The sequence below is a fragment of the Mus musculus genome, chromosome 15 (assembly GCF_000001635.26).
Source record: "Mus musculus strain C57BL/6J chromosome 15, GRCm38.p6 C57BL/6J".
Lineage (NCBI taxonomy): Eukaryota > Metazoa > Chordata > Mammalia > Rodentia > Muridae > Mus > Mus musculus.
Genome location: NC_000081.6, coordinates 93609769 through 93633141, shown reverse-complemented (window position 1 = coordinate 93633141; position 23373 = coordinate 93609769). Strand labels below are relative to the sequence as shown.

Sequence of the window (23373 nt, the reverse complement as noted above, 5' to 3'; positions counted from 1 at the left end):
GTTCTAGCATGTTCTAGATTCATCTGATGGAATGTTCTATCCATTTGCCTAACAATTCTGCCAGAAGACTTGAGGTCTCCACTTAAACATGTGGAGAGTGGAACATTTCAGCTACTCAGTAGTCTGAGGTATAGGATTCCAAGATCAAGATCATATGAAAACAACTCACTAGTTAAGTGTTCCACTTCTACACACAGGGTCTTGTCTTTGATCCCTAGCACCACACAAACCAACAAGCCAACCAACAAATAAATAAAACCACGACTCAGAAAGGGTTTGTATCACGAACCTCTTACTAAACCAAGATCGTGGTCCGCCAGCCAGTTCTGGCTCCACTTGTCCGGCATTTCCTCCAGAGCAACTTGCTGGTGGAATGTTCGCTCCCAAGTGGTGAACGATGACAGAGAGTCTTACTGCTCAGGGCATGATAGAGGGAAGCATGAGCTGGGTTCCACTCAGGAATTACAGAGCCACTTCTGCAGGCTAACAGACTCTCTCAGTGACTGATAGACCACACCAGGATTTGAGAAATACTACAAAGACAGCATTTTCCCGAGAACTCAGCACCACCTTCTTGGGAAATTTTCAAAAGTTCCCCCAAGTGGGAGAGGGTGGAAACCTTCTTCCTGTTAGCCTCCACCAGTTGCACACTGGACATCATTAACCATGCCATCTTTGTTATGCACATGGAGAAGGTCGGAGGGTGTGCTATGATTTGAGCACGCTTTGTTCCCAAGATGTTGGAGCACTAGACGCTTAACCCTCAGTGGGGCGATACTGAGAGGTGACAGAACAGCTGTGTAGTGATGCTTAGTGAGCAGTAATTAATGCTTAGTGAGGTCATGGGGTGGGGGGAGGGGAGGGTATTTCCTGGGAAGGAATTGATGCTCATGGAATGAGCAGTTCCTGTAAGTGTGTTATGGAGAAATCATATCTGGCCCAACCCCAGTGTCTGGCTCAGGCTCGCCATCTTCTCTCTCCCACTCATGCCTACTCTTGCCATGGTGCTATCAGCTGCATGGCCCTCACCAGAGCTGCAGAAGCCAGCTGATCTCCAACACTGTGAGCTAACTAAATCTCCCTTCTTTGCCTGTCACCCAGTATTGAGCATTTCCCTGGAGTAGTGGGAAATGGGTAGCTACACAGAAGAACAGAACGGAACAAGTCAAAAAATAAAAAGTGGAGGGATTGCTCTCAATGAGCTGGAGAACACAGTGATTTTTCAGCAGCATGCTTTAAAAAGGCAATTCTCCACCAAGCGCTTCCTTCCTTCACCTATCCAAAGACAACACACGGATGCTTCTAGCTCATTTCTGTGGCTCAGGTCACAGAAACAATGGATCACTGTCCCGTGGAGTTACACAGGGGTGGATAGTGTTTTCTGGAGGTGCACTCTGAGTTTCTTGAAGAGCTAGAGTGGAGGCGAAAACAGGAAGGCTGAGACACTCTACCTGCCAGGCCCCATCCACTCAGCCCCAAGATCGGATGCATCTACATAGCTAGGGGAATGCTGCTCTCAAGACTTCTACCTCTGCCCACCAGCTACCCCGTGGCCTTGAGAAAGTCACAGTCCCTTTGTCCCTTCCTCCTCCCCTTCATAAACTGGGCCTCAGCTACTTCACAGGGAAACCAGAAGGATTAATTAGTGTTTGTAAAGCTTTGAGATCGCCTAGATGAAAGTGGTTATATGAGTATAAATGATTATTATTATCATCAGCATTACCATTACATGAAGTATGGATGGCAGGTTAAGCATGGGGTTACATGTCACCCTGCTGGGACTGATGGATTTCTGGATAAACAAAGAGAACTGTAGGCTGTTATTACCCACCTGCCTTTCCCATGTTACTCAGGAATGCATCATCAAGTTTGTCACACACACACACACACACACACACACACACAAAGCCTCCTTGGTTCACTAGGGATGAATTCAGATGTCACGGTAATGACCTAAGACTGTGAATGTCTTCTGCTGTGAGTCTTCACGATCCAGCCATCCTCTCTGCACCTGAACTCTAATGGCACGGTTCTGAACCGAGCCTGCCACTTAACTTAATTACCAAGGCAATTCAATTAGAAGCTTGCATTTTCTTTCCAGGCACATTGCAAACGAAATTATAAATAAATGCTAAGAGAAAAAAAAATTTTTTTTAATTTCCCCCAGGTGACCCCACTCACTACACAACAACATCAAAGACATCCGCAGTGGGGATAATTAAAGCCACTTAAATCTGTCCACGCGGAGTAAGTCAGAAGTGGCCTCACAGCACACGGTTGGTCCTTCCGTTCGAACAATGCCTGGTTCTATAGTGTGTGTGAGCAGGGAGAAGTCCCTAGGAGACAGTGAGGAGGAGTTGCTTTGGTGACAAAACCAGAAATTGTGAAAATAGCCAAGCAAAAGGCACCCTGTGGCTTCCAGGGTCTGACCGTCTTGGAAGAATTTGCTTTGCAGGTGTGTAAATTTCTCAAGGTCCGCAGCTCTCAGACTTCCTGTGACTCCAAGGATTAAGGTGCATATGCAATCCTGGCCTTGAGTTTCACTCTTTTGGACCTGTAAGGGTCAAAGGCCCTGAAGCCCTAACTCGAGATAGTCTCTTCACGGAACTGCTAACTGCAACTGATCAAGCCTTGCCCCATAATTCCTCGCCTCTGACACGCTGTCATCCTTAGGAATGTTCAAGCCAGTGCTAGCCACATAACCCAAGCCTGTTTGTCATTAGGGACACTCCGTTGCTACAAATCTTTTTTTTTTTTTTTTTCCATTTGGAATGTGTGCTTCACTCCAACTTCTTGGCTGCCCTACCTCTCACACTGCTCGTGGAAGTGTCCTTTCGGCGTGTTAAGAAGGCTCTCGGCTGCGGTGGAAACTTGGTAGAGGGGGCTCAGTCTGAGAAAGTATGAATCTTAATTTTATTTCGGATAAGACCTTGGAAGAGGTCCATGTTCTCCAAAGCCATCAGTCGGAATTCACTTGGCAGCGGAGCACTCCCGCAGGCCCCCCCCCACTCCTTTCCTGAGTGATTTATGAGAACCCCCTCTTTCCAATAAACTTGCAAGAACCCAGGAAGCAGCTTCTCACCCAACATTTTGCATCTTAAGCTCCCATGCTGAGCCAAGCTTTGGGAAAACATACAGCGAGAGGCAGAAAGTCTGGGGAGGAAAGGGCCCATGACAAACTCTACTTACAGTGCCTTCTTTTGATCACTTTCTGAATTAACGACTGCACTCTTCACTGATGCAAATATCGGTTCCAACGTTGGCCTGCAGCCTGTTTTAGAAGTGTCATGGCAGCACAGAGTGACATGGAATTGTTTTGACATTGTAAACACCCCCTGAAGAACACCACACCTAAACTACCACTTAGGTAATCCAACAATGTCTTACAGCGCCCTTTCTCCATGGTGGCTCCAGGAGCCACAGCAAGCGTCTGAAACTGTGTCTAGTACCCAACCTTATATATACTGCAGCTTGTTCTGCACACTTATCTAGCATTGATCTGGTCACTCGTCATAGTAAAGGATTAATATAAATAACAAAACGGGCTTTATAAATTTGTAAACGTCTCTGAAGATGCTCTCTTCCCTCTCTCAAAATATTCTTTTATGCTGTCCTCATTCTTCCTCCTGTGAGGATAGGAGAACAAACCATGAGCGTTTGAAGAGAGGCAGTGAGGGGGTTGAAGCCGGCATGAGGTGGTATGTTAGACTTCAGCTTAAAGGTTACTAGAACACAGGCCTGCAAGACCAGGGCAGTCCCGTAACCAATCAGTTACTAAGTGACTATGGATAACAGCAGATACAATGTGGACACGTTGGACAAGAGCATGGTCTGCATCCCCACAATCCTGCATCCCCACACCCCTGAACTCCCGAACCCCCGAAACCTCCCCCCCCCCGCATCCCCACATTCCAGGGGGGATAGAATGAGTTGGCACAAGATTTAGAATTTGTGTATTGTCCATTTCCAGAGAGTTCCCTGTTGGTGTTGAGTATCTGTATTCAGGCCCTGTTGAGTACATGGAAAATGAAAGCACTGATATTGATACAAGACAGTGCTGCGTTTGTAAATGAAGAGGGTGGAAGGCACTGCTCTGGATGTTTCTACACGCATTGAGTGTCCCGAAGATGATCAAGGGACATTCTGCTGAGGCTGTCGATCTCCCTGGCTTTCCCAGACAGACATTCCTTGAGAAACTGTTCTAGCCTAGGAGCTGATAGTCCTGACAAGTAGACAATGTCTCTGCCCCCAAGGATCTCTCAACTCACTACATAGTAGTAAAGTGCTCTTAGAAGGCTAACCCAGCAGAATTAGCAAAGCTTGGCGAGTACAAGGTAAGGGAAAGGCGCTGGGAGGGGTGTCCGAGGAATCCACATAAGCAAGCAATGAACTGCCTACAGAGCCGGAGCCGGGAAGGAGCCAGCCCTGCCTCTACTGAGCTGACTCAGCCCTAAGAGCCGGAAGGAAAAGCAGAAGTCGCCCACCTTGCTCCTTCCCACTAATCTGAGCCCAATTTCCTTCATCCAGACCATTTTTGCCCCTCTGTGCTTCCGCTCTAGAGCCAAACTAAAGCCTGAGAGGGGAAACTGCTGAAGGTTCAAGGACCTCACTTATAGGTGCCTGACTCCCTCCACATTCCTGACTGCGTCCAGTGAGCCTAATAGAACGGAGGGGGTGGGGGTGGGGGGATAAAAAGCAGGGCGGAGCTGCCCTCCACTCTCTTCAGCAGTGCAGAAAAATTCCACCACACCCAAGTTCCTGTGCAATGTGCTGACTTCCTTTCCTATTGTTCAACTTGAAGAGACCCCTGCCCTTGTCGGGGCAGGGGAAGTGAGGAGACCAAATGAACTGCTGTGTCATAAATATCAATATATTGCTCTTCCTGAAGGATGACTGTCTAGGACACGTGTTGCTTTGGTGACTTTTCTGGCAATAGCTCTGGGTTGTTCTTAACGCCCTCTTTCATTTCTCCTTTGAGAGTTAAGGGTTCCCACGTGACCACGGGCATCTGAAGGAGCATAACCCAGGTCTTTGGCAGATTCTTCTTCCGGATGATACCATGAAACTGCGTTTGACGCATTGCCATGCAACTAGCAAGAAACACTCTGCAGTTCCCTCAGTGCCAGAAAGCAAACACGGGTGGGATTTGAGTCTTTGGGATCCACAGCAAGCAATAAGGGTCACAGGTTTGCAAACAGTAAGTACAGACTTGAGCAATGTCCGATGGGAAAATACTGCAAATGTCTCCATTGGATCTGTTCTGGGTCCACTCACTAGTTAAAAACAGCACATCGGGGTGCACATGGTAGATTTTGCTGGGAAATGAAATTACTATTTCAAGGACAAGAGTATGGCATTCTTGGCAAGCAGTGCAACTCTGTGTGTGTGTGTGTGTGTGTGTGTGTGTGTGTGTGTGTGTGTGTGTGTGTGTGCGCGCGCGCGCGCGCGCGCATGGCTGTGTATATTGAATGGTGTGCCTCTGCGTGTGTGTTTTACCTGGGGGTGGGGGGGAGATGTTCTGTGAGGGGAAGCACACATGACATGCTATGCTCCTGTATGAACTGCTTGCCCGTATGAGCCCCAGAGGTTGACATCTGGCTTCTTCTTCCATCGCTTTCCACATATTTTAAGACAAGATTTCTCACAGGCTTTGTAGCATTTGCAGTTTCCGAGGGAACTGGGGAAGCTCATGGGCCAGCAAGCCCCCAGGATCTGCCTGTCTTCAACCCTAGCTCTTGGATTACAAGTACAGCCACACCCTCACCTTTTACGTGGCTGCTGGGGATTTGAATTCATGTCTTAATGGGTGCACAACAATAATCTACTTACAAACAATCCGTATCATAGCCTCTGGATGCTGCACTGTGGCTGTATGGTCAGATTATGTCCCTGAGCATAATCAAAAGGAGCTTGCTTGGTTGTTTAAAGTGGCTTTTAAAAAATTCTTTATAAAATCAACTTAAATACAAGGTGACATGGGGACAGGACCCAGGATAGGGGTGAGAGGTGATGGAGTCACGTGATGAATCCCGGGATCAGATGCCAGAGACCAGTGTTTGAGCTAATCCCAAGCCCCTAAATCCTCAGCCAATCATATCTCATCACACCATGTGGGGGATGCGAAGGCAGCCTTGTGAAGGAAAAAATGGAATAGGAAGTGAGACAGCACAAGCTCCTTCGACTCATGGAAGAGTCCTGGTCTGCAAAGCCCAGCATTAGACCTAAGATGGCTCTCAGAACACCAGTAAGACATCAAAAAGGAATGTAAGCCAGGACGGTGGCTGCTTCCCCCATCTTTACCAAAGTACTCACAGGTGAGGAGCTTCACCCCCGACCCCCTCACCGATCCTCCCTTTAGAGTACAAATTGAAATCTGGGATGATAACTCCAGCAGTTCTCTTTCATTCAAGATTGTTTTAGCTATTCTGGATTCGTGTGTGTATGTATGCATCCTTATAAGGCTGAAATTTTTTTCATTATCTATGAAGAATTATGTTGGATATTTGATGGATATTTTATTGAATCTGTAGATTATTTTGTTAGGATGGCCATTTTCACAATATTAATCCTACTGATCCATAAGCATGGGAGACCTTTCTATCATCTTGTGTCTTTGACAATTTCCTTTTTCAATATATTATATTGTGTAACTAAAATAGTATGTTTATATTATTAGTATATTAATAATATTAACAATTATTAATTAATTAATTTAATACACAAGTCTTCCATTTGCTTTCTTTCTTATCCCAAGATACTTGGTTTCTTTTCTTTTGTTTTGTTTGGTTTTGTTGTTTGACACTATTGTTTCCTGGCTTCTTTCTCAGTCTCTTTTATTATTTGTATATAGAAAAGTTACTGATTTTTGCACTTAATTCTTTTTATTTATTTTTTGGGGGGGGGTTGGTTTTTCAAGACAGGGTTTCTCTGTATAGCCCTGGCTGTCCTGGAACTCACTTTGTAGACCAGGCTGGCCTCGAACTCAGAAATCTGCCTGTCTCTGCCTCCCAAGTGCTGGGATTAAAGGCGTGCACCACCACGCCCGGCTGTGGATGTTGGATTTTTATCAGAGGACAAATCTAATCTACATCTAATGATATGGTCATGTGTCTTTTATCCCTCAGTCTGTTTGTATGGTGGGCAACATTTATCTACTCACATACTTTGAACCATCCATGCTTCGCTGGAATGAAGCCACCTTGACCATGGTGGATAATCTTTTTAATGTCTTGTCAGATTCTATTTACAAGTATTTTACTGAAAATCTACAGCTATGTTCATAAGGAATATTCAGTGGTGATTTTTCTTTCATCTTTGTGTGGTTTAGGTATCAGGGTAATTGTAGACTCATTAAAAAATGAAAATGTTCCTTCAGTTTCTGTTTTGTGGGATAATTTGATAAATATTGGCATTAAATCTTTCATGCGTGTTTGGTAGAATTCTGCAGTGAATCCATCTGGCCCTGAGCTTTTGGAGATTGGAGACTTAATTTTTGCCTCTATTTCCTTGGGGGTTAAAGGTCAGTTTAAGTTGCATATCTGATCTTGATTTAACTTTAGTGGGTTGTATATATCAAGCAATTTATCCATTTCTTGTACGTTTTCTAGTTTGAGTATAGATTTTAGCAGTATAACCTCATGAGTCTCTGAGTTTCCTTGGTTTCTGCTATGATGTCCCTCTTTTGTCTCTAATTTTATTAATTTAGGTCTTCTCTTTGTATCTATTAGTTAATGTTGCTGATGGTTTTGTAATCATGTTGATTCTTCCCAAAGAACCAACTTTTTTCATCTCACTTATTCTTTTTTATTTTTGTTGTTGTTTTTTGTGTTTGTTTGTGTCTTATTGTTTTCAACCCTGAGTTTAATTATTTTCTGTTATCTACACTTTGGGGGTGTTATTTCTTCTTATTTTTCTAGAGTTTTCAGGTGTCACTAATATGAGCTCTCTCCAACTTTTTAAAGATTTATTTACTTTTATTTGAAGTGCACTGGTGTTTTGCCTGCATGCATGTCTGTAAAGGTGTTAGGTTCTCTGGAACTGGAGCTACAGACAGTTGTGAGCTTCCACTTGGACGCTGGGAAATAAACCCAAGTCCTCTAGAAGAATAGCCAATGCTCTTAACCACTGAGCCATCTCCCTAGCCCCCCTCTCCAATTTTTTTTAATGTGGGCACTTAGTGCTATGAATTTGTCTCTTAGAACCGCCTTCATTGTGTCCTAAAGGTTTGGGTATGTGGATTTTTCTTTTTATTCAATTATTAAAAGCTTTTCGTTTCCTTCTTGACTTCTGTCTTGACTCATTTTTTAACTCAGCATTGAGTTGTTCAGTTTCCATGAGTTTATATAGTTTCTGTTGTTGATCCAGCTTTAATCTATGGTGGTCAGATAGGATGCATGGTATTACCTCAATATTCTTGTATCTGTAGAGACTTGCTTGTGTCCAAAAATGTGGTCAACTTGTGGGAAGATTGATGACCTGCTGAGAAGAATGTATGTCCTTTATTTAAAAAAAAAATTGTTCTACTCTGATATATTATATCTATACCACAGTTTCTGTTCTATTCTCATATATTACATCCATACCATAGATTGTTCTATTCTCATATATTACATCCATACCATAGATTGTTCTATTCTCATATATTACATCTGTACCACAGTTTCCCTTCCTTCGTCTCCTCCCAGCCACTCTTCCCACCTCCCCTCACCCCCAGATTCACTCCTCCTTCATTCAGAAAAAAAAATCAGACCTCCCAGGAATATCAATACAGCATAACAAGTTACAATAATGCAAGGCATGAAACTTCACATCAATACTGGATGAGACAACCCAGTAGGAGGAAAACAGTCCCAGGAGCAGGTAAAAGTATCGAAGAAAGCTCTCACTCCCACTGTTGGGAGTCCTACAAGAACACCAAGCTACACAACCATAACATATATGCAGAGGACTTAGGTCAAACTCATACAGGGTCAGTGACTGACACTTTAGTCTCTGTGATCACTGCTTAGTTGGTTCTGTGGGCCGTATTTTTATGGTGCCCTTGACCCCTCTGGCTCTTGTAATCCTTCCTTCCCCTCTTCTGAGGGGTTCCTCAAGCTCTGTCTAATGTTTGCCTGTGGTTCTCTGCATCTGCTCCCATCAGATGCTGGATGAAATCTCTTAAAGCTTGGGAGAACTTTTCCACCACGGAGATGTGGGAGCTTCAAGAACATAGTCATATAAAAATACAGCACAATGGCTAGAAATGATGTGTTTTGAACTCTCACAATCTTTTCCTTTGTGTAATTTAGTTGTGAGTCTCTAATAATTAGTAATGGACGCATGTGACAAATTATTTACAAAATTGGAAAGTTAACAATTTTCTCTTGCAGACTGGTATGAACCAGCATACCCCCAGTATCAGGGGGAAAAAAGAATCCAGAAGCAAGGCTTTACAAGAGGCTGGGATGACAAGCCCATTTTCAGTTCTATCTCTGCATCCAAAGGGATGTGAGGTTCTCAGTGGTCATGTGCCTTGGGAAGGAGTCAGGCAGCCTAGGTACCATCTAACAGTGGGAAAGCTAATGAGTGGTTCTGAGATAGAAAATGAGAGAGCACGGAGGTTGGGCTAGGGATGTTCTAATTCTTGAACCTGTCAAGGAGAGATAAGTAACATGGACATAGAATTTATTGTGCACTTGGGGAAGGTGGTGCTTAACTAATTCCCCAGTATCACAGGTTCACAAAACTCTTATCTATGAGAAATCAAAGGCCCAGGCATGGTAATTGGCTGGCTCGGAGTCCCACACATACACTGAGCCTCAGAGCCAGGAAACAGAGCAGATCTCTGCAGTGGACTAGTCAGCCATATCCAATTAGGAGAAGTACGGAATTCTGAGCATAATGTGAGAAGACAAACAAACACCTTACGTTGCGGTGCATTGTAAAGAATTTAGCACTTGTGAGCTAGTTTCAGGAAATAATCACATACGCTCTCAATGGTCTGCCGTTACAAGTATTCATTCCAGGGTTGTCAACAGAAGGTTGGAGATAATTTAAATGGACACTGGTAGGCAAATAGTTAAATAGCATGTCTCATTTATTATGTCATGATATATAGTTCGCCCTAATATACCTCCTGAAGAGAAAACAAATTAAGTCTGAAATGTAGAATTTTTTAATGTTCTTTAACTTGTATTTATTGGTGTATTTTCATTGTACAGAGTGGTGGGATTCATAAGGACATTGTCTTTTAAGCATGCCAAGTACTTTGATTGTATTCATTCTCCTGACCCTTCCATCCTTTCTTAAGAGCCTCCCCCAGTCTCCTCCTCCTAGCTCTCCCTTCTGCATTTATACAATAAATAGAAATGATTTTATTGCCTATTTAAATCTAGGATCCTATTTTTTTAATAGGGAAAAGGAAACATGTCTGAAAAGACAGAACATATTAAAACATTAATTTATCTCTACAACGAACAAAGATTGACTTTGTGTCTTTTCACAATTATTACTTTGTGTTTTTGAAAAGATTATTTACGTGTTCAATCTACTAACTACAAGAACTGAACCTTCCTCTTGCCTGCCGCCATCGGTGTTAGCATTCTTCTTGTCACCAGGGCAGTGCTCATCCTGTTTGAATCCTATGGAAAGCATTTAGCTGGGGATTGGTCCACCCTGTGGCAAATAGAAAGGAGGAGGTGCTAAATAAGGAGAGGGGCGTGTCACTGCCTTCCGTTATTAACTCTTTCAAACTTGTTCTGTGTCTTTGCAAAGCTATCTGCGTTAGAAAACTGCTGTAAAACAGCAGAAATGGGTGCCACCTCAGGCCTTCTCCGAGAATGCTCTGCTTTCACGTGTCTAGAACAAATGCAGCGTCAGCGGCTTTTGAGTCTCACTCCAAATGTGGCACCGAAAAGCCAGAAGACCCAGGTGTGAAATGTGTAAGACTAGAGGAAATTGAGAAAACAAAATTATGTGAGGGATACCAAACAGGGAGGAGAACTATATGGAAAATTAATTTCTTTCATTCAAAGGAAGCTCACGGATGAACATCTTTTTAAATATATGTCTTTTGCAAATCACAATTTGCAACGGGCTTAGGCGGTCCAGATTCACCAAGTCGAAGACAAACAGTTGCCAAATCAATTCACATGTCCAGGAACACCCCCAACCCCCACGCCAGGTAGAAATTGCCAACTCTAAAAATGCTTTTATTAAGTATGGAAAAGAGAAATGAGACATTCACATAATCCTTCACAAGTGTTGGCTCCAAAGCCCAAGTGACCGGAAGGTGTGACCTTTGGCCGTGGCTCTGCCATTTCTAGGCTCTGGGATGTGGTGCAGGTATGAGTTAATGCCACTAGATCCAGTACCTTATCCTATAAATACACATAGCATGGCAGCACAGAGCTATGTGCACAGTGGCTGATACAGACCGGATGCTCTGTAGCTATGTGGTGAGTCAGACTTGCTTTGCAAACTGCACAATAATCCCCCCACAGCATTTATCGCCGCCTAAGACTTTTAACTTTTCCCTATCTTGAATAAATGCAAGCTTCCTAAGGGAACAAACGTCGTCTCTTTGCTGATCATTGCTGTGTCTCCAGAGTCCAGGACAGTGCCTTGTTGGTAGTAAGCCCTTGCTCAATATCTGTTAAATGAGTCTGTGAAAGCACCTCTCACAGGTTAATCCCTTAATGAGAAGCAAGGTTGCTACCCGCTTGTAAAACAGGGGTGAGTATTAACGACAGTGTGTTCCCAGGAGCCCTGAACCCTCTCTTCCATCCTACTTGTTCTGGCTTTAACCATAGGCTAAACCTTACTCATGGTCTACATAGATCACAAGAAACAGCTTTGCTGGGAATCTCCTGAAGTCAACTTACATGAAGAGATTGTCTCCGAAATAAGTCGTTCCATAAGTCATTCTTGTTACTAGACTGTTCACTCCTTCTTGAGGGGAAAGCAAGGGCTTAGGGTAGAAAATTGCAAACAGTGTCTCTTCTCATACTCCTGACCATCAGACAGCAACAGCTACAGTACACGGGGCTCTTAGCACTGAATTGCCATTGGCACACGTTCCTTGGTGAGGATCCTGCCCATCTACTGCATCAGTACCTACCCTTGGATGTGACGATGGAGAAGACATAAGGCAACCTACTTACGTTTTATAGAAAGAACCAGACTCCCTGTCTCAAAAGCAGCTACTCCAGGATGGCAGGGAATTGCCTATGACGGCATCACACAAAGCCTGTTCTCTCATGTGAGCTCTCAGCTACTGCTCCAGCGCCATGCCTGCCCCCTTCCATAATGGTCATGAACTCTAACACTCATAAACCAATAGCCCCCAAGTAAATCATTCTTCTCTAAGTTACCTTAGTCTTGGTGTCCGATCATAGCAATATTTGAAAAGTAACTAAGGTAGGGACTTACCATCAAGTTCTAGAGGTAAAGCAAGAGCAATGGCCGTACCCTGCAGTGTTTGGAGGTCTGTAGGGTATCACTGACCAGCAACTCAAAATATATATAATTTATACCAGACAGTTGGCTTTTCACTTAATAGCTAATGGTGTCTAGGGAAGGTGTTGCCTCCCCCCACCTTTATACGGTAACACAATTTAAACCTTTTTATCAGCGTATAACATGTCAGAAAACTTCGACAGTAGCAGAATGTTCAGAGGTGTTGCTTTAGTGTTTTAATCTTTCGGAGAAATGTTCTCTGTCTGGTTAGCATTCAGAACACAGAGCTGCCCTTAGTGCAAAAGCAGACCTGTGCCTAGAGATGACAGCCCCAGAGATGCTCATCACAATCCCCAGAAGGTAGCGATGGGCTGGTTGCAGGAAAATGTCAGGGTGTAACTGAAGAAGAATGAACATGTCTGATGGCCAACCATCCCTCACCAACAGAGGCCCAGTGTACAGAGGCCAGTGCTGAAAAGGTTTGCAGGACATCGTCCTTGTTTGTTTGTTTGTTTGTTTGTTTTTCTTTCTTAGTTCTTACACTGGGTCCAAAGAAACCAAACCAAAATACAGTTGCACTAAATTCTCTATCATCAATTTATATATATATATATATATATATATATATATCAGAGTCTCCTCTGATTTGATCCTTAAAAGGAAAGTAAATCGATATAATCTGAAGCAAAACTACCTGTTGGTGTGTTTCTCTTTTCTTTGTTGTTGTTGTTGTTGTTGTTGTTGTTGTTGTTTAATCTCCCTTTACAGTCCAGCCACTACCTTCATCCCAGACTACCCCCATCCCATACCTCCTCCTACCCCACCCCCACCTCCACCCCACCCCACTCCCCAGCCCCCATCTCCAAGAGGATGTCCTCACCCCCCTCACGCCCACCCCACCAGACCCCCCATTCCTGGAGCCTCAAGTCTCTTGGGAGTTAGGTGTGTCTTCTCTCACTGAGGCCAGACCAGGCAGTCCTCTGCTGTATACGTGTCGGAATGGGGTGGGGTGTTTCTATTTACAATCCTTGCCTTTCCGCCTAGGGAGGCAACCAGCTCTGTCCAACTCATTGCTCTAATTGAGAGAGATAGATGTTGCTAATAAAAAAAAAAAAACAATTATATTTTCACATACATGAAAGACAAAGGGCAGGAAGAGTGGAAAGAGAAAGAGGAGAGAGAGAGAGAGAGAGAGAGAGAGAGAGAGAGAGAGAGAGAGAGAGAGAGAAGACAGTGAAGGAATTCTAAACCAAAGCGAACAATCATAATAATGTCAGACAATAGGAGTTTTTGACTTCTGTGTTTTGAAAGGCAGTTACTAAAAATTGTCAAGTTCTCTTCAAATAATTGGGTCTTTGTCACCTACAGTAATTACAGCAGAGAAAGGGGAAAATATTAAAATCAAACTCTGCCACTCTGTGTCCTGAAGAAACTTCATTTTTAACTGTTTCATATGCATTCAGAAAAAAAAGGCATTTTTTTCCTACACTCAGACGCATACACGTCTTATGCATCTTGCTCACATACTCTGACTTTGACAGATAATTAAACAGGAATAGGGAAAGAACTCACCCAAGTGACAAGCTGCTTTTAAAATACCTGAAAAGCTTCCCTAGTCTCAGAAGTTTTCTTCCTCAGTTTCCCTCCCTGTTGACACCTTAAGGTGCTAACTGGAGTTTCTGCCCAGTGCTCAGCTCTTAAGAGCCATGGTCTCAGATTTCCAAGCAGGAAAAGAACAAGTTGCATTCCTCTCTAAACCCAAGGCAGCAGGCACCCAATAAAACCTCCTATAAAGTGGAGAGCCAGGAAAGGCTGGGAGCCCACAGCTGCGTGACAGCTAGGAAGTACAAGGACCCGCCTTGCTGGCATGCTGAAATCCTTCATCGGCACCATGGAAGGTAGATTGTTTCGTTTATTCTTAACTTTCTGGAGATGACAACCCAAATTTACTCAATATAGACGGAATGTGTTTGGCAAGCCTTCTAGAGAAAAAGAAGAGAGGCCAGCTTTGGAATGAATTGACATTGTTTAATGGGAGCATTTGATGGAGAAAATGGAAGCCCATTGGCTAAACTTCAGCCTGCCTTACTACAATGGAAACCTGGATTCCACAGGGGATGTCATTTCTAACCATCACTGGCAGGAGGAAACAGCCAAGCAAGATGTGAAAATAACAAGTACTTACCCTGATAGTTACAAGAAGAGAGCGGGAGAGTGAGCCAGGATCTCACCCAAAGTGATCTCCACTGAGGCTCTGAGGCCAGCTACACATTCCAAGCTGAGTCCTCTCTCCAAGGCACGGGGTGATTTTAGAGACTCAGCAAAACTTCAGACATAGATCTTGAAAGGCTGGAGAGAAAAAAAAAATCATTCTATAAAACACGGAGCCTCATCTATCTTAAGCAATATGTTATAAATTAGATTTTCTCCCAGAAATGCCCTATAAATAAGGAATCTATCTATAATGAATCACTAGACCTAAATGGACTGTGCATGGCCCGAAGGCACATAATGTCTGAGACACGCTTTTGTCTTTGACAAGAGACAAAGCTGCAGGAGAGACCACAGGGGACAGTGCTTGCTGCCACTACCCCTGACGTCAGCTCTACACGTAATGACATACGTGTTACATGACCAAGGGCAGCAATCAGTCTGTCCACGTGTTCACTTCAGTGTGACTTGTTTTAAATAGCTATAATTTGAGAAGGAACAATATGCCTGAAACCCACCAATCTTTACCTCCTGTTGTACTTTCGTCTCTCCAGTGACCACTCTCTACCAGGTAGAAGAAGGATGAACTACTATTTGCCTGGTCTGCAAAAACTGTCAGATAAAAAACCAGACATTGATTTAGTGGGTTTTATTTTCAATTTACATTTAAGTAAAAGGTGATGGGAGTATTTTTTTTCCCAAGGAATTAAATAAATGAACCTTAGCGCCATGACAGGTAATGAAACACAAAACTATAATCTAATTCCTCAGTTGAGAATTCTCTGTTTAGCTCTGTTCCCCATTTTTTAATGGGGTTATTTGATTTTCTGGAGTCCACCTTCTTGAGTTCTTTGTATATATTGGATATTAGTCTATCTGATTTAGGATAAGTAAAGATCCTTTCCCAATCTGTTGGTGGCCTTTTTGTCTTATTGACGGTGTCTTTTGCCTTACAGCTTTGCAATTTTATGAGGTGCCATTTGTCAATTCTTGATCTTATAGCACCAGCCACTGCTGTTCTATTCAGGAATTTTTCCCCTCTGCCCATATCTTTGAGGCTTTTCCCCACTTTCTGCTCTACAAGTTCCAGTGTCTCTGGTTTTATGTGGAGTTCCTTGATCCACTTAGACTTGAGCTTTGTACAAGGAGATAAGAATGGATCAATTCGCATTCTTCTACATGATAACCGCCAGTTGTGCCAGCACCATTTGTTGAAAATGCTGTCTTTTTTCCACTGGATGGTTATAGCTCCTTTATCAAAGATCAAGTGACCATAAGTGTGTGGGCTCATTTCTGGTGGGTCTTCTATTCTATTCTATTGATCTTCCTGCCTGTCACTGTACTGATACCATGCAGTTTTTATCACTATTACTCTATAGTACAGCTTAAGGTCAGAGATGGTGATTCCCTCAGAAGTTCTTTTATTGTTGAGACTAGTTTTTGCTATCCCGGGTTTTTTGTTATTCCAAATAAATTTGAGAATTGCTCTATAAAGAATTGAGTTGGAATTTTGATGGGGATTGCACTGAATCTGTAGATTGCTTTCGGCAAAATGGCCATTTTTCCTATATTAATCCTGCCAATCCATGAGCATGGGTGATCTTTCGATCTTCTGAGGTCTTCTTCAATTTCTTTCTTCAGAGACTTGAAGTTCTTGTCATACAGATCTTTCACTTGGTTGGTTAGAGTCACACCAAGATATTTTATACTGTTTGTGACTATTGTGAAGGGTGTCGTCTCCCTAATTTCTTTCTCAGCCTGTTTATCCTTTGAGTAGAGGAAGGCTACTGATCTGTTTGAGTTAATCTTATACCTGACTACTTTGCTGAAGTTGTTTATCAGCTATAGGAGTTCTCTGGTGGAATTTTTGGGGTTATTTTAGTATATTATGATATCAAGGATGCTAACTTTTAACTGAAGGTCCCAAACTTTGTCCAAGAGACACCTAGGTCATACCAGCCAGTGCCTCACCATCACGACATAGTCTGAGTGGGCTCAGCTGCTCAGAGAAGCGTGGAGCTCTGTGAGCTGTGAGACAGATGGCGAGGCTGAGCGGGAGCCAGTGTCCCAGGGTTGTCTTATGAAGCAAAACTCAAAATAATATTTACTATGCATTTTATGAAGCATATTGGCATATACTAACTTATATGCATGGGTATTGTCAGGATCATTCCCCTTTCATGTAGTTGAGAAAGTTAAAGAGAAAAATGATCACAGCAACCAAAATGCAGAGCATATAAGGTCAGTGGATTCGGTAGACACAGAATCAAAACCATGCTCTGAAGCTCAAAGCCCTGCTTGCTAACGCCTTTCATTCTCTCATCGCCAAGGAGCAAGCTTCAAGGGCTCTGTGCCTATGAAGACCTGGGCAGACCCGTGAGACCTGGTTGGGGGGTGGGGGCAGTCTGAACGTAGACCTGGCTACGGCTTGGGGGCAGAGCTAGGAAGTGGAGGCAGTGATAAGGACTTTAAGTGTCAGTGTGACATAGCTGAAGTCAACCTTAGTGCAGAAGAGGAAGGCAGAGTCAAGGCAGGAAATTAGCAGATGCTCGCTCAAAAGACAGAGGCTGGTACACAGGGTGGGGAAGGTAAGACCTTTCACTGGGACCAAGTACTCATTCTGTTACCAGCCCACCTGTGTTTGGAAAGGGATGGAGGGGCAGGAACAGCTAGAACAGGATACCACAGAAATGAGAGAGACACCCCTTTCTGAAACTGACAAAATCAAGTATTCCCTTGATGGTGGCTCATGCGGATAAGCCCAGCTTATTTGATCCCGAAGCAGGAGGATCTAAAGGTCAAGGCAAGACTCCATCCTACTTCAAGCCTGGGGCTAGCCTTGGCTAGATGAGACCATCTCAAAAATCTAAACAAGTGATTTTCTCCCTTAAAATAATCTGAAGCCAGGAATTTAATCTGTGCCCAGGCTGGAAAATCAAACGGGTCACTGGTCTTTGCTCGACTGCTGTTCTGTTACATCGAGGCTTTCCCAGAGCCTAAGAGACTTTACCCAGCACCACCCAGGCGTCCATTCAAGACTCAGGCCTCAGTGCAAGCACTACTGCTTCTGTGCTTGTGACTATAGTAACATGCCAATCACTCTGAGCACTCTGATCGCACCCTGCTGGCTAGTTTTATGTCAGCCTGACACGAGCTTGAGTCATTTGAAAGGAGAGAACCTCACTTGAGGAAATGACTCCATAAGATCCAGCTGCAGGGCGTTTTCTCAAGTAGTGATCAATGAAGAAGGGCCCAACCCACTGTGGGAGAAGCCATCCCTGGGCTGGTGGTTCTGGGTTCTGTCAAAAAGCAGGCTGAGCAAGTCATGGGGAGCAAGCCAGGAAGCAGCATCCATCTATGGCTTCTGCATCAGTCCCTGCCTCCAGGATCCTGCTCTGATTAAGTTCCTGGGCTGTTATTCAGAAGAGGAAGCAAGATAAACCTTTTCCTCTCCAAGTTACTTCTGTTCTTGGAGTTTGGTCACAGCAGTAGGAACCGGAACTCTGACAGGCTTCTATCCCACAACCAGCCAGATTCTCTGTGAGAAGGGCTTTGTCTCTTAAGGACTTATTCTACACAGGTATGACTAGGACCATGTATACAGTAGATGCCCAGTAAACATTTGACTGACTGTATACAGTGTGTTCATGTTAACCCTAATGTACACACATTGCAGAGGACAGAACCAGTGGGCAATTTAAGAGTGCAGTGTAGTAGATACAACAATAGTCTCTCCCCCTTCACTAGCAGAATACAGACCTTTCTACAGAGTGTGAGTAAGCACGGGGAGTCTGCCCAGCTCTACTCAGACACTGGGACTAAATAGGGGCACTTTCTAGGAAGCATGTTTAGAGAATTGTTTGGAGACCACATATATGTCTAGCCCAACCGCTTCCTTTTTCAATGGAGCAAATTGAAGCCTAGAGGGGTTACATAATTTCTCCAAACTTGCTGTCCAAAAATGCTTTCCCATGACCACCATGTTTGCACATTACCTGTCCGGTACCAGTCAGAATGAAGCTGCGGCTTCTAGAAGTAAAAGCACAGTTGCATTGCTCAGACTCCAGACTCCAGGTGAATGGAGTGTCTTGCATATTGCAAATCTCTTGGTAAGGAATTGTACTTCTTACTGTTCAGTTCTAGTAAATAAACCTTGGCACAGTATTTGTTTCCTGCCTTCTCTGCCCATGCCCACCCCAAGTTCTTCAATGTTAGCCTCCTCATCTCTTCCTGAAGTTCAGTGCTTTCTTCCCCTCCCCCACCCCCACCCCCACCCTCACCCCATCCCCACTCCTCCCTCCTCTACCCTGGTTATGTTCCACATGCTCTGCGTCTGTCAAAACACCCTGAAGCCACAAGGTCCAAGTACTTACATAGCTCTTGAGTGTGCATGGAGCTCCAACACCACCAGCACCACAGAGCACACACGCACGCACACACACACACACACACACACACACACACACACACACACACATTCAATCACCCAGGCCTCACTGCAATAGGATTTTCCATGAAGTCTTGGCAATCCAAGCCATTCACTTGGCATTCCTCCTCCTCCTCTTCCTCTTTCTCCTCCTCTTCTCATTCTCTCCCTCCTCTCCCTCCTCCTCCTCCTCCTCTTCATCCACCTCCTCCCCCCTCCTCCTTTTCTAAGCTCTGCTGCTGGGCGTGACACATTTGACACTTCGCTCTTTTCCCTGGTTCCTGCAGATGACAGAGGGGGTGGGATCATGAAAAGCAAGCAATGGGTTATTATGGAAAATTCTCCACATGTAAACCTAGCCATCTGGCAAAATATGTAGCAAGGGGAAACCAATGCAGGAAAGGAAAGCCCGTGAGACCTTCACTAGTTTTAGGTAGAGAAAGAAGATGAAAACCAGGAGAGGATCTGTTTAAGCCCGTGGCCAGTTAACACGGAACGTGCATGAAATGAAGCAGCTGAGATTGGGGAAAGAAACCTGCTATCCAGGCTGTGTGCAGAACTCTGAGAGTCCGGGTCTCAGGAGAAAAAAACCACAGTGACAAGGAAAACTTTGTAATAGTATTCACTAAGGAGACAATTTGTACATATCTGATAAATAAGTATGAATACTATGTAGCTACCTTGTTCTTCCTAAGTAAAATTGCCACATGGACAATGTTCAAGGTAGGAGTAAGGATACAGTTGACTTGCAGGGCACTTGCCTCACAGGCAGGCACAAAACACCACAAGACAGGGGCTGGAGAGATGGCTCAGAGGTTAAAGGCACTGGCTGCTCTTCCAGAGGACCCTGGTTCAATACCCAGTACCCACATGGTGGCTCACAACTGCCTGCAACTCCAGTTTCAGGGCATCTGACACCTTCACACAGACATACAGTCAACTGAAACACCAATGGGCATAAAAATCATCTCCTGTTACACGTGTGTGCCCAAGAGGTATTCTCCTCGTGCGTCCTGGCATCCAACATGGAGTCAAGAACGGAGTTACATTCATCTCAGACCCCTCCCCACAAAAAGCTATGCTTCAGCCACAATGAAGAGTCCCCCAATCCATGTCAACGGAGACAGAATGTTGGCACAAGGCAGAGCAGAAATGTGTTTCATGGGAAGCAGACAGGGCTGGCTCCCCCCAAAACTTGGCTCTGACAAGCAGCAAGTTATTTTGTAATAATGAAAATACAAGAATATTTGTGTTTGAAACATAATGGTGTCTGAGTAAGTCACACCACAAGTGGCATATAAATTATCTGTGTCAGAAGAGGGAAAGGAAATGCTGATTTTCGAAACAACTTTCAAAGTCCTCCCTTCCGTCTTTGCGATGCAAAACAATGGTGATATACACACTTCAAAACACCCTGAGTCGTATTTCAGAGATAAATGATCTCTGGCTCCCACCAAGAGTTCGCGTCCTGGGAAAGGATCTGATTCCAGGTTTCATCTGCCGGAGAGGACCAGGCTCTAGGTGAAACTTCCAAGTGTGACTCATCACCTCTTAAAAGCTGATTCTAGGGCACAGTGAAAGCACCTGAGGTCACAGCAGTTGGCATTAGCAAGCAGGAGGATCAGAAACAGAAGGTCAGCCTTAGCTGCAATAGCAAATCCAAGGCTAGACCTGGAGTGCAAGAAACCCCGTCTCAAAACTCACATAGATGCGCTCCTGGCGTTTCCGGCCGTGGCCATATCATGCTCATCATTGGTTAGTCTCCGCTCAGGGCTCTGCTTGCTGTAAACTTCCCAGAAAGGAACAAAGGAACGGTCCAGTTTCCCAACCGTTTGTATACACCTCTGTCCTTTTGTCTGTTGCTTTGCCCTGCTTTTTGCAGCCGCGTCTGGATACAGAGATGCTTGAAGTCGTCTTTCCATTAAAAAGCCACTCACTCGCTCTGGTCACAAAGAGGGGCAGATGGATGACTTTATCCCAAAGCCCAAGTGCAGGAGCAGAGGGCTAGAAGGGGAGAAGAGAGCGCCAGACGCTCATTACAACTCTCCCACCTCCTTCTTAGCGCGGTGCCGCTCTCTCCGTTCATGAGTATAAAACGGCTGCCCAGGGTCCCCAAGATCAAATATTACGTTTTTTAAAGAGATACAGAATCCACACTTCCAAACCCAAGGAGAGAATTCTAATGGGCCCAGATGCATATCCTTAACATACAGGAAGTGTTGGATCCTATTCCTTCTAAGCTGCTGGGAGCCAACCATGATGAGCAAAGCATTCTGGGTAATGAGTAGCTGGTGACCCACTGGAAGACAGGATAATAGTGACTCCTCTGTGACTGAACCAGAAACTAAGTGGGAGTGGGTGAGATCACAAGCAAAATACCAGCGCCATGTTAGCCGAGAGGGAAGCAGGGAGGGAGGAGGGGGAGGGGGAGAGGGAGAACAACATGGATGTTTAAAGGGGGAGATGAACATCAGGTAAGGGTCTGAAAAGAGAGAGAATCTGAACAAGAGAAGAATAGTAGAGGAATACATTTGACACAAGAGAAGAAAAAGCGTTGTATGGAGGGGAATAGGGAGAAAAATATAGAAGATAAGAAAATACTTAAGGAATAATAAATTCTTTTATTGATGATTATTATATATTTATTTTAATTTATGTAAAAAATTGTTTAAGGTTATTTGTGAGAGACAAAGCCTGAATAATTGAATATGCAGAATACAGGCCTGATTTTTTAAAAAAGGCCCAGGGCAGGTGTAGTGGCCTTGGAAACGGCTCTTTCTACCTGTTTTGGAAGCTGACCCTGCTGAGTTACAGCTCTTAAAGTAAGTCCTCTTAAGCTCTCGCTCTCTGATCATTGTCGTCACAAACATTCTGGGGGGTTGGGTCGGGTTGTGGGAAGAGGAGGCTTGGCTGACCGGGCTGCGGGCAAAGCCTGTGTCATCGTTGGAATGAGCGTCACCGCAATCTGCTTCTTTGGCTGTTGTTCCTTCTCTGCCTAAAGCAAGGAACGGTTTAAAACCAGGCTCTCAGGGGAAAGACAGATCCTCTCCTTAACATCTCCCAGACTCGGAGTCCAGCGCCCTGGGTGTTGTAAAGTTCCTGTGTGTCTGTTACATATCACCACAGCCACCGTGTCTCCTAAATATAAACGGTATGTTGAGAAAATGAAGCGTCGTTGCAGAAGTGAACCGAGCATGATGAACCGCTCAAAGCAGGAAGCCCGTATTAGCAGGGCTGGGAGAGCATCCCAGCCTTGGGCCCAAGGGCCATAGCTCAGCTGGAAAGCCGTGAAACCGGAGTAGAACGCTGTTTTGAAGAATGAGAGGCCCCAGGGTGTCTCTAGGCACCAACATAAAGGCTCTGAGCATGCGTTTAACATACATGAAACATAGTCCCATCCTCGAATATTCATGTCTAAAATTAGAGCCCCCGAACAAAAAGTCAGCAGCCAGCAAGCAACGTTTGGATTTAGCTCCGAACTAGTTTGCCAGGTCTCCCACATACACCACAGCCCACTCCCGGGACTCTGGAACACGGATGTGTCACTTTCTCCCCATCTGTCCCAGAACACTCGTCCTCCACGGAAACAGGGCAATAGCAACACAATCCCCGCTCTCTTCTCCGCCTCCGGCCTCCACTCACAGACAACAGGAGAGAAGAGAGAGGGATTGTGGGAACGGAGCAAGCCTGAGCTCACTGAATGCCTGATGTGCGTGGAGTAACGGACTTCGACGCCAAAGCAGAAGCATACAAATGACAAGCGAGATCATTCGGTAATGCAAAACACATTCACTGTGGACACTCCCCGTGGAGGGAGATGAGCTTTGCGAGTTGACTGGAATTCTTGCCAAAGAATTTTCCGGAAGACCATTTATCTCCAAACCTTGGGGCTCTTAGCGGTTGTCATCCTCACCCTCCTTGGTAGAGTTTATGGCCATGAAATTTAAGAGTGCTCTTTAAGAATCATCCGTCCTTCCTTCCGTCAGTCTCTCATTAATTTATCAACACTTTTGGGGGTTCGTTCAGGTCTCCAGCACTGTAGAGGTGGAAGGTAGAGTAACTGCTAAGATTCACAATCCCAAATCTTATGTAATGGCATAGCTTAAGATTGTGCCATATACCTATCAGTGAATTCATTATGTGGTTGGTTTTAATCTAAAAGAAAACAAAAAAAAATCAAATTGCACTCAGTAAAAAAAAAAAAAAAAAAAAAAAAAGATCGGCAGTTACCTAGCAATTTTATTCACATCGATCGATAATATTTATGGCACTAATTTTAAAAGTGCAATTTGGTGATG

At 44.3% G+C, this 23373-nt stretch overlaps 1 long non-coding RNA gene across 6 annotated transcripts; it reads right to left on the bottom strand.

The window, feature by feature from the left end:
- Positions 1-3051: 3051 nt before the first annotated feature.
- Gm41385 lies at positions 3052-21430 on the bottom strand. Of its 6 annotated transcripts, none has more exons than XR_001781750.1 (5): positions 20780-21430; positions 15178-15261; positions 14624-14787; positions 8404-8478; positions 3052-3271 (listed from the first exon to the last, which is right to left on the bottom strand). It is a non-coding gene; the product is annotated as a predicted gene, 41385 (long non-coding RNA). The 6 variants fall into 6 exon arrangements; XR_001781751.1 differs by lacking the exon at positions 3052-3271 and adding an exon at positions 3549-3626 and having other exon boundaries at positions 8404-8475; XR_001781749.1 differs by lacking the exon at positions 3052-3271 and having other exon boundaries at positions 8383-8475.
- Positions 21431-23373: the final 1943 nt, after the last annotated feature.